Source organism: Adiantum capillus-veneris, chromosome 15 (assembly GCF_014529385.1).
Source record: "Adiantum capillus-veneris isolate H3 chromosome 15, ASM1452938v2, whole genome shotgun sequence".
Lineage (NCBI taxonomy): Eukaryota > Viridiplantae > Streptophyta > Polypodiopsida > Polypodiales > Pteridaceae > Adiantum > Adiantum capillus-veneris.
In genome coordinates, this window is record NC_140945.1 from 85,767,777 (window position 1) to 85,783,745 (window position 15,969).

The following is a 15,969-nucleotide window of genomic DNA, read 5'->3' on the forward strand; positions in this document are numbered from 1 at the left end:
CCCATTCAAATGTGGATTGGCTTGCCAACCTATGCAAGGGGGCGATGGCTTCTGCTAGAAGATGGATGAAACGAGACATGGACCTCACTTTTTGGTTGAAGGTCATTAGCTCCTTAGTTGTTTTTGGTGGAGATAATGACAAAAGGGCCTCTACTTTAGAGGGATCCACTTGAATTCCTTGTGAAGAAACCACATGGCCTAGAAAAACCACCTGAGATTCACCGATATGACACTTTTCTGGGTTGAGTTGTCCCCCAAATTGATGGAGCCACTTAAGCCCCTCTTCAACCTTTTGGCAGTGAAGTGATCTACAACTATAAATACAGAAATCATCCATAAAGACTCTTATAGATTTTCCAAAGAATGACTGAAAATAAAAATATTGTGAATCTCATGAAGGTGCTAGGAGCATTGGTGAGCCCAAAAGACATTACTGTGAATGCAAAACATCCCCAAGGTGTGATGAAGGTGGTTTTTGGTTGGTCCTCTTCTGCTATTCTAATTTGAAAATATCCTGAATACCCATCACACACAGTGTAGCATTCGTGACATGCTACTTCATTCAAAATTTCATCTTGGAAAGGGAGAGGGAAGTGGTCACTCATTGTCGCAGTGTTGAGGGGTTTGTAATCCACGCAGACCCTTCACTTACCATTCTTCTTGAGATGACTACAATAGGTGATACCCATTCGGAGTTGGATACTGGATAGAGTCGGAGATGAAGCCAACCTTCAAGAGTCGATTCACTTCTTGTAGGAGAGCCTTTTGTTGCACAGTTCCTAGTCGCCTTAACTTCTGACCCATGGCTTTGGTCCCTGGTTTCAATTCAATTCGATGCTCTATTACATCTACACCTCTTATTTGTGAGTAGTCAGTGATAAACAAATTGGGATACCTCCTTAACATATTGATGTAGGACCTCTTCTCCTCACAAGTAAGATCTTTTGCAAGCATCTTCTCAAATCCTTCTTCAAGGTGGTGGCATCTTTCATCCCCTCGTGTGTGATTTTCTGTTGGCTTTTCTTCTACAAAAACATCTTGGGTGTTGCCCTTAAATACAATTCCCATTACCTCCAAAGAAGACTCCTCTTCACTGGTTGATGTTTCCTCATCACTTGAGTAAGGACTCTCCTCCTCGCTCTCTTCATCTATAGTGGTTTCATAGTTGATATCATGTTGCTTTCCTTCTCGCCAATCATACACCACCGGTTGACCCTTCTTAAGAATCAAACGACCACTTCCCCATTTTTGATCTGCATTCATAGCAATGAGCCAAGGCCTCCCTAGGATGATGGGATAGCCCTTCCCCTTAGCTGGCATGACATACATATCCACTCGTGCATCTATATTACATATAAAGACTTTTACATTTTCAATGATCCCCAAACACTTCACACTTGAGTTGTTGACTAGCCTAGCTTGACAATTAGAGGACTTTGTAATTTCAAGCCCTAACCTATTCATTGATTTTTCCATGATCACACACATTTAAGCTCCACCATCAACATATACATTAGACACCTTTTTACCTCTTATGTAAGCATCCACAATGGGTTCCACATATTTTTGTAGCATTGAGGCCACAACCTTTATGGAAAGATTTTCTTTCTTCTTTGGAATTCTTGTACTTACCAACTTTGGCCATTGCCTTCTTACTTTGGCTGACAGGTGTAGAACTTGAGGCCATGAAATGTTTTGCTTTTGGGTTTGTAAATCCTCCAAGATGTTGTAGGGCTCTAGCTCCTTTCCCAATGGGAAGTCGTTGATACCAATTTCCCTTCGCCTTGATCTTTTCTTCCTGCTACTTTCAGTTTCTTCCATCTTTGACTTCTTCTTCTTGTCCCTTCTGGCTGAATTTGTTCCTTCACTTCTTATGTATTCATCCTTATCATGTGACCTTGTGCAGTTTTCTGCCGGCATAACATCAAATTTTAGAGTATGCTCATCTATTAACCTTTCTAGCTTGATGATATTGACTCCTCTTTCTTCCTCCTCATGTGGGATGGGAGGTATATTTGCTACTGGTGGTCGACGAAGGATTTGTGGGCCTTGAGCTAGTTCTTGCTACACAGTGAGAGGAGGTGGTCTGGGGGGATATATGTCTCCCGGAAGTCACCTTGGATGTGGACAATTGTACATGCCATGTCCCATTTCATTGCAATTCCAACATCTCAACTCTTGAGCTTGTCTTCGTTGATTGTGATTCCCTTCTCTTGGTTGTCGTTGTTGAGGTAGGCCCTGTACTAGATTCAGATTGAGGTTCTCAAGCTCTTGAGTTAGCCTTTGTAAAACCTCTTGTTGAGAGTTATCTCCTATTTGTGAAGATTGTGCAAGAGGGGCCCTAATTGCTGCTTCCATGGTTTGTGAAGACTCCCTCTCACTCAGTTCATTCAAACCCCTTGGTCTATGTGCTTGGAAGTGTAGTTTTCTAAACTTGATGATGGCTACCTCACGTGCTTCTTCGAAGGTGGATGGGAATTTTAGCTCTACTTTAGCCTTTAAAAGTGGATACAAGCCAACCATGAATCTCTCTTTTTTTAGAAAGTTAGGTGCACCACCATGATTTTCTAATGTAGCCTCCCACCTACCCCATAGATTGACAAAGGTTGCTTCATAAGAGGGATAGTCTTCAAGTGATACCTGCTTATGTCCAATAAGACATTTCCATAGTTCTTCAAAAGTATCACCTTGCCCAAACTTGGAGAGGAAGCTTGCTCGCAGTCTCTCCCAGTTGGACTTAATTTGGGGTTGCAAGGTCTCATACCATGCTTTAGCTTCTGCTTTTAGAACCAACGGGAAGGCTCGTAGCTTTACTTCCTCTTCATCTCTCCCGGATATGAGATGTGCCATCTTCAACTTGTCAAGAAACTCTTGCGCATCTTCCCCACTTCTTGCATAGAACGTGGGAAAAGAACTTGACATTTTGTTTAGACTTTTTGAAAATTCTTTTTTTAAAAGAAACTTTTCTCTTACGGGCCGCACAAGATTGTTGACACTATAAATCTGATTACATTAAAATGAAGATGTACACATCCATTGTGCAAAATGAAATGGATAGATGGGAACTCCATTGCTCATCACTAAAAAATTTGAAGGTGACTTGGAAATATGTTCCTCCGTGGGGGCACCACTTTATGAGGGTGAGCTTTTTGAAATGGGGCCTCTAAACCCAAACCAATGGGCCTACCCTCACAAAATGTTCCTAAAGAGGTACGCACACTACTTCGGGCACCACCTTCTTTTGGGAGTGGAGAAGGAAACCAATCAAAATAACACTTGCACTCACCCACTCAAGCCACACACTTTGAAAACCCCCTTACTCTATATACACTTTGGACACTTGAACACCATCAACGATTATGCAACCCAATGCCGTGCATCAAATGAAATATGCAATTTGTGGAATAGGATTCACCTTCTCCCCATAACAATACCCATAATACATCCAAACTTCTCCTCTCTCAAGCACTCATCAAAAAAATCAGGCGCACAATACTTGCTTCTCAAACACACAAGAGAATCACTTACATCAAACTAACACAGTTTGCATAGAGAGCTTATCTCCATCTATGCAATGCCGTGACACAAATAAAATCACCACGAGAGTTAGCCACATGCATATGTAATGAAGCAAAAGAGAGTTGGAGTGAGAAATTTCTTTAGACCAATTGAATAAGTGTGGAGAAACAAACCAATGGCAAATTGAGAATAGAACACTTACTTGATTTCTCGCACACCTTTTAAAGGGAGGACAGATGCTGGCTAACCATCACGAATTGCGACACTTGAAAGTTTTGAAGATGATTTAATGATCATTAACATAACCATGAGAAAGATCATGATGTATTTACATCTTATTGAGGTGCTACAAATTATTTATTGGGTTGATGGAGTAAGAGATTGTAGAATAGAAAGAGTGGAGGAGAGAGTTGCACTTCCTCCAAAGAGGAGGGTTATGAGGGAGGATGTGAAAGAGGGAGAGTTGGGGTTTTCTCTACTATTGATCAAGAAACAACATGAAGTTGAAAATATAGGTGTGTGTCCTTGAGTCTCTCCAAGGGGGGCTATTTGTAGTTGTGTAGGAGTGGGATTATGCTACACTTAATTAGGGTAAGTGATTAGCCCTAATTAAGTTTCCTTTGACCACTCATTGAATATTGGACATAAAACCGACTATTTATTCACCAAAAATATCATTTTAGACCGTGAAGGCTCCATAGGGGTGCATAATGTAGGTGGGCCCCACCATGAGGCCCTACGGGTGGCTCCTGCGGGGTATCTCAACTTATCTGTCTTGGCATTTAGAAAGCATCTTTAGGTTGGTCCCATCACATGCAAGTGACCTTGAACACTCATTGCTCTTCTAGAAGATGATTAGGGGAAAAGTAAGATCTCACCCTCTTGACTTACTTGATTTACAGTTCCCTTTTGCTGCGAATCTGACAGATTTACACTATTTTGACCATAACTTTTTACCTGTAGCTCGGAATGACATGCTTCAAAAGGCAAATTTGACCTTCTCAACATGTTTGATATGAATTTGGACTATTCTTCATGCCCATGCACCAAGGAATTCGTTTTGGAAGGTCCACACTAGGCTAGGGAACCTTTTGCTTCCAAGTCTTCTTGTATTGGCCCTTTGCTTGTATGCATCCAAGGGGAATCATGCTTTTTCAAAAGTCTATGATGCTTAAACAAGTAGAGGAGGGCCCAATATTATTTGCTTGTGAAAAGAATATACAATTGGAGTCTTTTTGAAAGGAGAAAAACTATATGTATATTCTTAAGAGATATTGGGCCACCTATGTAGGGGGCATAAAAGAATTGTAGAGAGGGACCATAATATTTGGTAAAGACAAGTGGAGAGTTGATTTCCATGGTAATTTATTTATATGGGATGGAAGATGGATATATTATTTCTCTACTACTAATTCACAAGAGGTAAGAAAGTTTGGGGGTAGATAGTTGGTTATTATATGCTTACTTTTATTTACAAAGCAAAAAAGAAAAGGGTGGTAATATAAATATATGACTAAGGTGACATTTTTTGGGAAGAGTACAATGTATGTGTCCCCACAAAGGTTACACGAAGAGGGGGAATTTACTCTAGATAACTTAATAGCGTAAAGAAATATATACACATATGAGGAAGAGGACGTTGAGTAGGCTGACAAATGTTGCAAAAAGATGGTTACCATTTTTCAATAGGAGGAGTGTCATGCACTCTTGTACTCCATTAGACGTGCTTTTCATTACCTCAATCCCATAAATCGGAGATGGGAGGGTTGCCTTGGGTATGTTCAGATTCCAAAGCTGGTTCGTCTTTGCACATCAAAGCTTTAAAAATAGATGGAGCATTTGCCAAGCCGAAGGGAGCCATGCTAATTTGGAGCTTAGACGATGTAGGCAGATAACTTCCTATCAACGGATTGATATGTTGAAAGTAGGGCTTTAATCTCCATCCATTGACTCTGGTCTTGTGGAGTTTTCCTGATAAATCTGCTAATCTGTAACTACCATTCCCAAACTTTGTTTTTATCATGAAAGGTCCCTCCCATCTTTGCAAAAACTATTTATCAAGTCGAGTATCAAGCCGGTTATCATAGCGAAGAACCAACATAGCTTCCTTCAATCCTTTCCCCTTGACCTTCTTGTTGATTTTGTCCCTTTGGCTTGTCGCTTTGGTGATGTAGTGATCAATGGACTCTTCTCTATCTAGCTCAAATCGTTCGAGATCTGAGATCCTTTCATGTAGAACCTCTTTTGGTTTTTTTGCCACTCTTGCAAGAACACGCAAGCTTGAGAGCTCTACCTCAATGGGGAGAAGTGCCTCCTGTCCATAAACTAGATGAAAAGGGGTGAATTGGGTAGATACCATGAAAGATGTCCTATACGCCCAAATAGCATCCGTCAAATGGTGATCCCAATCATTAGGTCGGTCCACAACCTCGTTAGAAATGATCTTACATATCATTCCATTTACTTTTTCCACCAATCCATTGCATTGAGGATAGTAGGGTGTGGAATGCAGGTGTTTCACTTTTAATTTCCTCAAGAGATCATTCAGAAGGTCAGCCCTAAAACCCGGGCCTCGATCAGATAATATTTCTAGGGGTGATTCAAACCTACTACAAATATGGTCAAAAATAAACTTTGATACCTCTTAAACTGTGATTCGGGTTGTGCTTGTTGCTTCCGCCCATTGTGTCATGTAGTCAACACCCATGATGATGAAAACCTTCCCTGTAGAAGTACGAGGTAGGGGACCTATTGCATCCACACCCCACTTCTCAAAAGGGCCATAAGATATTATTGGGACTCGAGGCTCATATGTTAGTCTTCTATCCCCAGCAATTTGGCATGGCTTACATGCCTTACACCAATATTGGACATCACAGTGTAAGCTCGGCCAAATAAACCCTGCTTGTAAAATCTTCCTACTTGTAATATCTTGAGAAAAGTGACCACCACAGACATCATCATGACATGAAAGAAGAAATTTCTCTATCTCTTGCACACCTGCTACTCTCCTCAAGACCAAATCTTTCCCTTTGTGATATAAATCATCCCCGATCAACTGGTAAGGTGCGGCCTTCTTAACTACTCTATGTCTTTCACCTTGTCTAAGTGTTTGGGACACTCACCTCCTTGTATAAAGAAGATAATGTCTTTTAGCTCCTCTTGACCTTGATATTTGGGTTCATATAGTTTCACACCTCCTACCGCCATTTGAAGCTTTTCATTTGCGAGTAAGTCTGCTTCCTTGTTATGAGTTCTCACAATGTGTTGTACCTGTGTTGCTTTAAAACCCTTCATCATAGCTCTTACACTACTAAGCCACTCAAACAATGTACGATTCTTGCACCTCCAAGTCCCTTGGATTTGCCTGACCACTAGCAAAGAATCACCTTTTATAATAAGTCTTTGTATGCCTAATACTTTGCATTCTTCTAACCCAAGGGTTAGAGCAGCATACTCAGCCTCATTGTTAGAGTGAATGTTAGGTAGAGTGATACCTTTTCTAACCATTACCTCCTTTTGTGGGTTCAAAATGATGATCCCCCCTGCTGCTTTTTCTTGTTGGCGTTGATAAGCTCCGTCAAAGCATAAAGTATGGGCATTATCAATCTCCTTCACTTTGAATTGTTTTGAGCCTTCCTCTCTTTGTAGTCGTGATCCTTCCCTTTGTCTCACTTTGTAGGTGAGAATGTCTGCAAGTCCTGCTCTTGTGCTATCTTCTACAAGGAAAGTGTATTCAAATTCTTGGAGTTCAAGCACCCACTTTTCTATTCTAGATGCAAGGCTCGTGTGTTGTACTACATGTGGTAGATTGTGCTCTAAGGTGACAAAAAAAATGGCACAGGGAGAAGATACGATCGAAACTTCCTTACCGAAAACAAGATTGCAAAGACCACTTTCTCCATTTCAGTGTATCCCTTCTCGGCCGGAGTCATCACCTTGCTTGCAAAATAGATCGGCCTCATGTATCATGTTTTAGGATCTTTTTGCATCAAAACAACACCAATTGCTTCGAAACCTACGCTTGGAGTGACATAGTAGGTCTCCTTTGGATCTGGGTGCATTAGGATTGGGAGAGAGCTAAGAATGCCCTTCACTTCCTCAAAACATTTTGCATGTTCCCTCTCCCATTGAAATGTGGATTGGCTTGCCAACCTATGCAAAGGGGCGATGGCTTCTGCTAGGAGATGGATGAAACGAGACATGTACCTCACTTTGTGGTTGAAGGTCATTAGCTCCTTAGTTGTTGTTGGTGGAGGTAATGACAAAAGGGCCTCTACTTTAGAGGGATCCACTTGAATTCCTTGTGAAGAAACAACATGGCCTAGCAAAACCACCTGAGATTCACCGATATGACACTTCTCTGGGTTGCGCTGTCCCCCAAATTGATGGAGCCTCTTAAGCCCCTCTTCAACCTTTTGGCAGTGAAGTGATCTACAACTATAAATACAAAAATCATCCATAAAGACTCTTATAGATTTTCCAAAGAATGGCTGAAAATAAAAATATTGTGAATCTCATGAAGGTGCTAGGAGCATTGGTGAGCCCAAAAGGCATTACTCTGAATGAAAAACATCCCCAAGGTGTGATGAAGGTGGTTTTTGGTTGGTCCTCTTCTGCTATTCTAATTTGAAAATATCTTGAATACCCATCACACACAGTGTAGCATTCGTGACATGCTACTTCATTCAAAATTTCATCTTGGAAAGGGAGAGGGAAGAGGTCCCTCTTTGTCGCAGCGTTGAGGGGTTTCTAATCCAGGGAGACCCTCCACTTACCATTCTTCTTGGGAGTGACTAGAATAGGTGATACCCATTCGGAGTTGGATATTGGATAGATGAAGCCAGCCTTCAAGAGTCGATTCACTTCTTGTAGGAGAGCCTTTTGTTGCACAGATCCTAGTCGCCTTAACTTTTGAGCCACGGGTTTGGTCCCTGGTTTCAATTCAATTCGATGCTCTATTACATCTACACCTCTTATTTGTGAGTAGTCAGTGATAAACAAATTGGGATACCTCCTTAACGTATTGATGTAGGACCTCTTCTCCTCACAAGTAAGATCTTTTGCAAGCATCTTCTCAAATCCTTCTTCAAGGTGGTGGCATCTTTCATCCCCTCGTGTGTGATTGTCTGTTGGCTTTTCTTCTACAGAAACATCTTGGGTGTTGGCGTGAAATACAATTCCCAATACCTCCAAAGAAGACTCCTCTTCACTGGTTGATGCACTGGTTGATGCTTCCTCATCACTTGAGTAAGGACTCTCCTCCTCGCTCTCTTCATCTGTCATGGTTTCATAGTTGATATCTAGTTGCTTTCCTTCTCGCCAATCATACACCACCGGTTGACCCTTCTTAAGAATCAAACGACCACTTCCCCATTTTTGATCTGCATTCACAGCAATGAGCCAAGGCCTTCCTAGGATGATGGGATAGCCCTCCTCCTTAGCTGGCATGACATACATATCCACTCGTGCATCTATGTTACATACAGAGACTTTTACATTTTCAATGATCCCCAAAAACTTCACACTTGAGTTGTTGGCTAGCCTAGCTTGATAATTAGAGGACTTTGTAATTTCAAGCCCTAACCTATTCATTGATTTTTCCGTGATCACACACATTTGAGCTCCACCATCAACATATACATTAGACACCTTTTTACCCCTTATGTAAGAATCCACAATGGGTTCCACATCTTTTTGTAGCTTTGAGGCCACAACCTTTATGGAAAGATTTTCTTTCTTCTTTGGAGTTCTTGTACTTACCAACTTTGGCCATTGCCTTCTTACTTTGGCTGACAAGTGTAGACGTTGAGGCCATGAAATGTTTTGCTTTTGGGTTTGTAAATCCTCCAGTATGTTGTAGGGCTCTAGCTCCTTTCCCAATGGGAAGTCATTGATACCAATTTCCCTTCGCCTTGATCTTTTCTTCCTGTTACTTTCAGCTTCTTCCATCTTTGAGTTCTTCTTGTTGTCCCTTCTTGCTGAATTTGTTCCTTCACTTCTCATGTATTCATCCTTATCATGTGATCTTGTGCGTTTTTCTGCCGGCATAACATCAAATTTTAGAGTATGCTCATCTATTACCTTTTCTAGCTTGATGATGTTGACTCCTCTTTCTTCCTCCTCATGTGGGACGGGAGGTAGATTTTCTACTGATGGTCGACGAAGGATTTGTGGGCCTTGAGCTAGTTCTTGGTGCACAGTGAGAGGATGCGGTCTGGGGGGATATATGTCTCCCGGAAGTCGCCTTGGATGTGGACAATTGTACATGCCATGTCCCATTTCATTGCAATTCCAACATCTCAACTCTTGAGCTTGTCTTCGTTGATTGCGATTCCCTTCTCTTGGTTGTCGTTGTTGAGGTAGGCCCTGTACTAGATTCAGATTGAGGTTCTCAAGCTGTTGAGTTAGCCTTTGTAAAACCTCTTGTTGAGAGTTATCTCCTATTTGTGAAGATTGTGCAAGAGGGGCCCTAATTGCTGCTTCCATGGTTTGTGAAGACTCCCTCTCACTCAGTTCATTCAAACCCCTTGCTCTATGTGCTTGGAAGTGTAGTTTTCTAAACTTGATGATGGCTACCTCACGTGCTTCTTCGAAGGTGGATGGGAATTTTAGCTTTACTTTAGCCTTTAAAAGTGGATACAAGCTACCCATGAATCTCTGTTTTTTTAGAAAGTTAGGTGCACCACCATGATTTTCTAATGTAGCCTCCCACCTACCCCATAGATTGACAAAGGTTGCTTCATAAGAGGGATAGTCTTCAAGTGATACCTGTTTATGTCCAATAAGACATTTCCATAGTTCTTCAAAAGTATCACCTTGCCCGAACTTGGAGAGGAAGCTTGCTCGCAGTCTCTCCCACTTGGACTTAATTTGGGGTTGCAAGGTCTCATACCATGCTTTAGCTTCTGCTTTTAGAACCAACGGGAAGGCTCGTAGCTTTACTTCCTCTTCATCTCTCCCGGATATGAGATGTGCCATCTCCAACTTGTCAAGAAACTCTTGCGTATCTTCCCCACTTCTTGAATAGAACGTGGGAAAAGAACTTGACATTTTGTTTAGACTTTTTGAAATTTCTTTTTTTAAAAGAAACTTTTCTCTAACGGGTCGCACAAGATTGTTGACACTATAAATCTGATTACATTAAAATGAAGATGTACACATCCATTGTTAATTCGTACATTATCATAGGTAGAATAAATGGATTAATTGAAGCATTGATTTCATTGAGGTGAGAGGATCCAAATATCCTCCTTATGATAGATTGAAACCTAAACTTAGTTGCAATCATTATATGAATGGATTGCCGAGCAATAGGCCTTAAAGGTTCATTGTTTTGATCGTGATTCATGTGCTACTCCTCGTTCCTTCATATGGCCCTTAAGCACCCCTTCACCACTCCTTGTTCCTCCCTTTAAAACAAAATGAAAATGTGAACATCAAAAGAAGTTTCATAATTGATGATTGGAAGTATAATTGGATTGGGTGATGCCAGTATTTCTCTAAGTCTTTCTGCACCAAACATAAAAACAATGCGTTGCTGGAAAAAGACTTTTCTATCTATGTGAACATTTACTCTAATGTGTTGTGCAAAATGAAATGGATAGATGGGAACTCCATTGTTCATCACTAAAAAATTTGAAGGTAACTTGGAAGTATGTTCCTCCGTGGGGGCACCACTTTATGAGGGCGAGCTTTTTGAAATGGAGCCTCTAAATCCAAACCAATGGGCCTACCCTCACAAAATGTTTGTAAAGAGGTACGCACACTACTTGGGGCACCACCTTTTTTTGGGAGTGGAGAAGGAAACCAATCAAAATAACACTTGCACTCACCCACTCAAGCAACACACTTTGAAAACCCCCTTACTCTATATACACTTTGGACACTTGAACACCATCAACGATTATGCAACCCAATGCCATGCATCAAATGAAATATGCAATTTATGGAATAGGATTCACCCTCTCCCCATAAGAATACCCATAAAACATCCAAACTCCTCCTCTCTCAAGCGCTCATCAAAAAAATCATGCGCAAGAGACTTGCCTCTCAAACACACAAGAGAATCACTTACATCAAATTAACACAGTTTGCATAGAGAGCTCATCTCCATCTATGCAATGCTGTGACACAAATAAAATCACCACGAGAGTTAGCCACATGCATATGTAATGAAGAAAAAGAGATTTGAAGTGAGAAATTTCTTTAGACCAATTGAATAAGTGTGGAAAACCAAACCAATGGTAAATTGAGAATAGAACACTTACTTGATTTCTCGCACACCTTTTAAAGGGAGGACAGACGCTGGCTAACCATCACGAATTGTGACACTTGAAAGTTTTGAAGATGATTTAATGATCATTAACATAACCATGAGAGAGATCATGATGTATTTACAAGTTATTGAGGTGCTACAAATTATTTATTGGGTTGATGGAGTAAGAGATTGTAGAATAGAAAGAGTGGAGGATAGAGTTGCACTTCCTCCAAAGAGGAGGCTTAGGACGGAGGATGTGAAAGAGAGAGAGTTGGGGTTTTCTCTACTATTGATCAAGAAACAATATGAAGTTGAAAATATAGGTGTGTGTCCTTGAGTCTCTCCAAGGGGGGCTATTGATAGTTGTGTAGGAGTGGGATTATGCTACACTTAATTAGGGTAAGTGATTAGCCCTAATTAAGTGTCCTTTGACCACTCATTGAATATTGGACATAAAACCGACTATTTATTCACCAAAAATATCATTTTAGACTGTGAAGGCTCCATAGGGGTGCATAATGTAGGTGGGCCCCACCATGAGGCCCTACGGGTGGCTCTTGCGGGGTATCTCAACTTATCTGTCTTGGAATTTAGAAAGCATCTTTAGGTTGGTCCCATCACATGCAAGTCACCTTGAACACTCATTGCTCTTCTAGAAGATGAGTAGGGGAAAAATAAGATCTCACCCTCTTGATTTACTTGATTTACAGTTCCCTTTTGCTGCGAATCTGACAGATTTACACTATTTTGACCATAACTTTTTACCTGTAGCTCGGAATGACATGCTTCAAAAGGCAAATTTAACCTTCTCAACATGTTTGATATGAATTTGGACTATTCTTCATGCCCATTCACCAAGGAATTCGTTTTGGAAGGTCCACACTAGGTTAGGGAACCTTTTGCTTCCAAGTCTTCTTGTATGGGCCCTTTGCTTGTATGCATCCAAGGGGAATCATGCTTTTTCAAAAGGCTATGATGCTTAAACAAATATAGGAGGGCCCAATATTATTTTCTTGTGAAAAGAATATATAATTGGAGTCTTTTTGAAAGGAGAAAAACTATATCTATATTCTTAAGAGACATTGGGCCACCTATGTAGGGGGCATAGAAGACTTGTAGAGAGGGACCATAATCTTTGCTAAAGACAAGTGGAGAGTTGATTTCCATGGTTATTTATCTATATGGGATGGAAGATGGATATATTATTTTTCTACTACTAATTCACAAGAGGTAAGAAAGTTTGGGGGTAGATAGTTGGTTATTGTATGCTTACTTTTATTTACAAAGCAAAAAAGAAAAGGGTGGTAATATAAATATATGACTAAGGTGACATTTTTTGGGAAGAGTACAATGTATTTGTCGCCACAAAGGTTAAACGAAGAGGGGGAATTTACTCTAGATAACTTCATAGCGTAGAAAAATATATACACATATGAGGAAGAGGACGTTGAGTAGGCTGACAAATGTTGCAAAAAGATGGTTACCATTTTATGCCATCTTAATAGAAGGTGATCGTTGCAACAATATAAACGCCAAATGATTAAGTAACACAAGATTTCAAAACAATGTAAGTATAATAGGCGCTCATCCTACAATGGAAATTGTAGGGAATCCAAAAAAATTTCCAATCCATAGGAACTGCAAACCTTAGCTCAAGAAGTCGATGCTATGCTGGCACTCTGACCCCACACAATCCCTGAAACAACTCTACTTTTGTTAGTGCTGCCTGATGCACAAACTCATGAGCTGCAGAATCCAAACCAAGGACTCAAAAATACACAAGGTACATGTGTTTGCATGGCACGTACGTGAGATGCCTTTTTGGATATCCTCACAAGTACATCGAGGAAAGTTTGCAATGGTTACCGCATAAGTAATTCCCTTTTGAACTGATCCTGGAGTGCTAACATGAAAAACATGCGATGCATTTGGTACCAATATAACCTCTCTCACTAGATGTGCTTCCATGCTTTGGCCCAATGATATCCTGTCATTGAAGTCTTTGGTTAATTTTTTCCTCCACCTTACATTCTTTCCATCTCTAAATCTAGCACGGAAAGAGCTCGGTTGTGTTCCACATTCCCCACCAATATGGAGGTTCTGTTGTGCTGTCATATTATCTCACTGAAGCACAAATCCATTTTTGTGCAGCATCTTAACCTCCCATGGAAGCAGACACGTTCCCTCTTCACAACCCACATCCCCGGAGTTGGGCCAGGAGGTCCAATAATCATCCCATCAATATTCCATGCATGAGTGGTACTGTCATTGCAAAACCATACAAACCCTTCAATAAATTCCTTCTGGTTTGGCACCCACATCGGGATATTTTCTCCTTCCCCAAAAGCAAGGGGCAGGAACACCATTTTTCACATGATCTAAATTGTTGTTTATGAACCTACCACAACATACTTTCTCTCCGGGGAGAACACCAAAAAATGTCATTTTTCTGCGAGACTCAGTGCGCCTAATGGCCCAAACAGTCCGAGGCACCTTTTTCTCTGGCCAAAGACCAGGAGTAGCGAAAGCATTTTTCTGGCTATGTGGTACATTGTAAATTGGAGTAGTGACAGTAAAAAACTCTAGCCTATGAGAGTCTTCTTCAAGAGTTTCATCGGGATCAAGAAAGATTGAGCGTGATTTTTGCACACTCTTTTCCCTTATTGGAGCTCTATTCATCTCTGGACTTGGTATTTGCATTTCTAAAATTGCTGACTGAGCTACATCAAGAAGTTTTCTATTCGATGTTGATGGTGAATGATTGCTCATAAATCTGGCTGCCAAGTCTGCCATCATTGGTCCTATGGATGAATGCATGCCCTTCAACTAGGCATTGTAGCGCACACTTTGAAGAACTGCTAGTGACATATCTGCACAAGTGACTTCATACAGACCAATGTTATTCTTATAACCAATTGAAGCACGCATACTTGCATGTTTTTCCTCAGAAAGATTTGTTCTAGGGACAAAAGCACCTATCCCATATTGAGCAACAAATCTGTCTCCCCAATAGCGCACTCTAACATCCCACCATGACAACCATGTTTCCAATGCTGGAATCTCATCCAAAATAGCATGGCCCATTTTCCAAAACTGTTTGAGTTCATCCTTGCATACTTGTGCAGCATGTTCTGAAGGTGCATGTAACCATTTTCGACACAATAAATTATGCTCCTCTTGATAAGAGGAATGTATACACTTGACAGTGTGCTTAACCATGCTTTGCTCCCAATGAAAAACACATGATCTCTCTTTCTCAGGCATCTTTTTTTTGGCTCCACCAAAATAGACAGTACTGTTGAGCTTATATGTGAAGCTACTCAATATATGGCTTCTCTATATATGGCACCTAGGTCCCCTCTATATATACATCATCTCATGTGTGTATTCTACACACTTTGGGGTTCTACTTCTGTGCTCTCTCCTTTTCTCTCAACATGGTATCAGAGCAGTACGTTTTTGTTTTTTATTTTTCTCCTGATCAAAATTGATTTTGCAGAAACTATTCGCGAGAGGGACGGGAATCCATGTGGTCTACAACTTTGCAGAAGAAAGTTTCTTCAAATTCTGCACCGATTTTGAGTTATCATTCGCGGACTGCGTACATACCTGAAAAACAGCTTCTGCGTTTTGTTTTTGATTTTTCTGCTAATTGGAAACAATTTTGTAGAAACTACCTGTCAAACGGACCGGAATTGATGTGGTCTACAACTTTGCAGAAGGAAGTGTTCTCAAATTCCGAAGTTTGTGGTTTAAGGCCAGATGTAAGTGGCTTGAGGTCTGCATTTGCCAGAGAAGGCTACATCAAAGAGAAGGGTGCATTTATAGTTTCATTGTCTACATGTCAAATGGAAGAAACTCTAGTCATAGGTATGCTTTTTTTCCTTTTTTAATTTCTTTTGATGATCATAAGTAAACGTATGTCTTTTTTTTGTGAGATGCTATTATTGATGGATGGGATCCAATATGGAAATAAGTCAATATAGAGTTTGAAGAAGAGGTAGCTGCATATCCACAATTTGAATCCCTTGCCCAAAAATGTTCTATGTGTGGGAAGGGAATCATCAGACAGTTGCTTGGCGAGAAGCCATTAACGAAATGTACTCTACTAACAAAGAGAGGCATTGTAGAGTTTTATGTACAATAATTGATACTACAAAGGTGTCAAAGATTGCATTGTTGACTAGTCT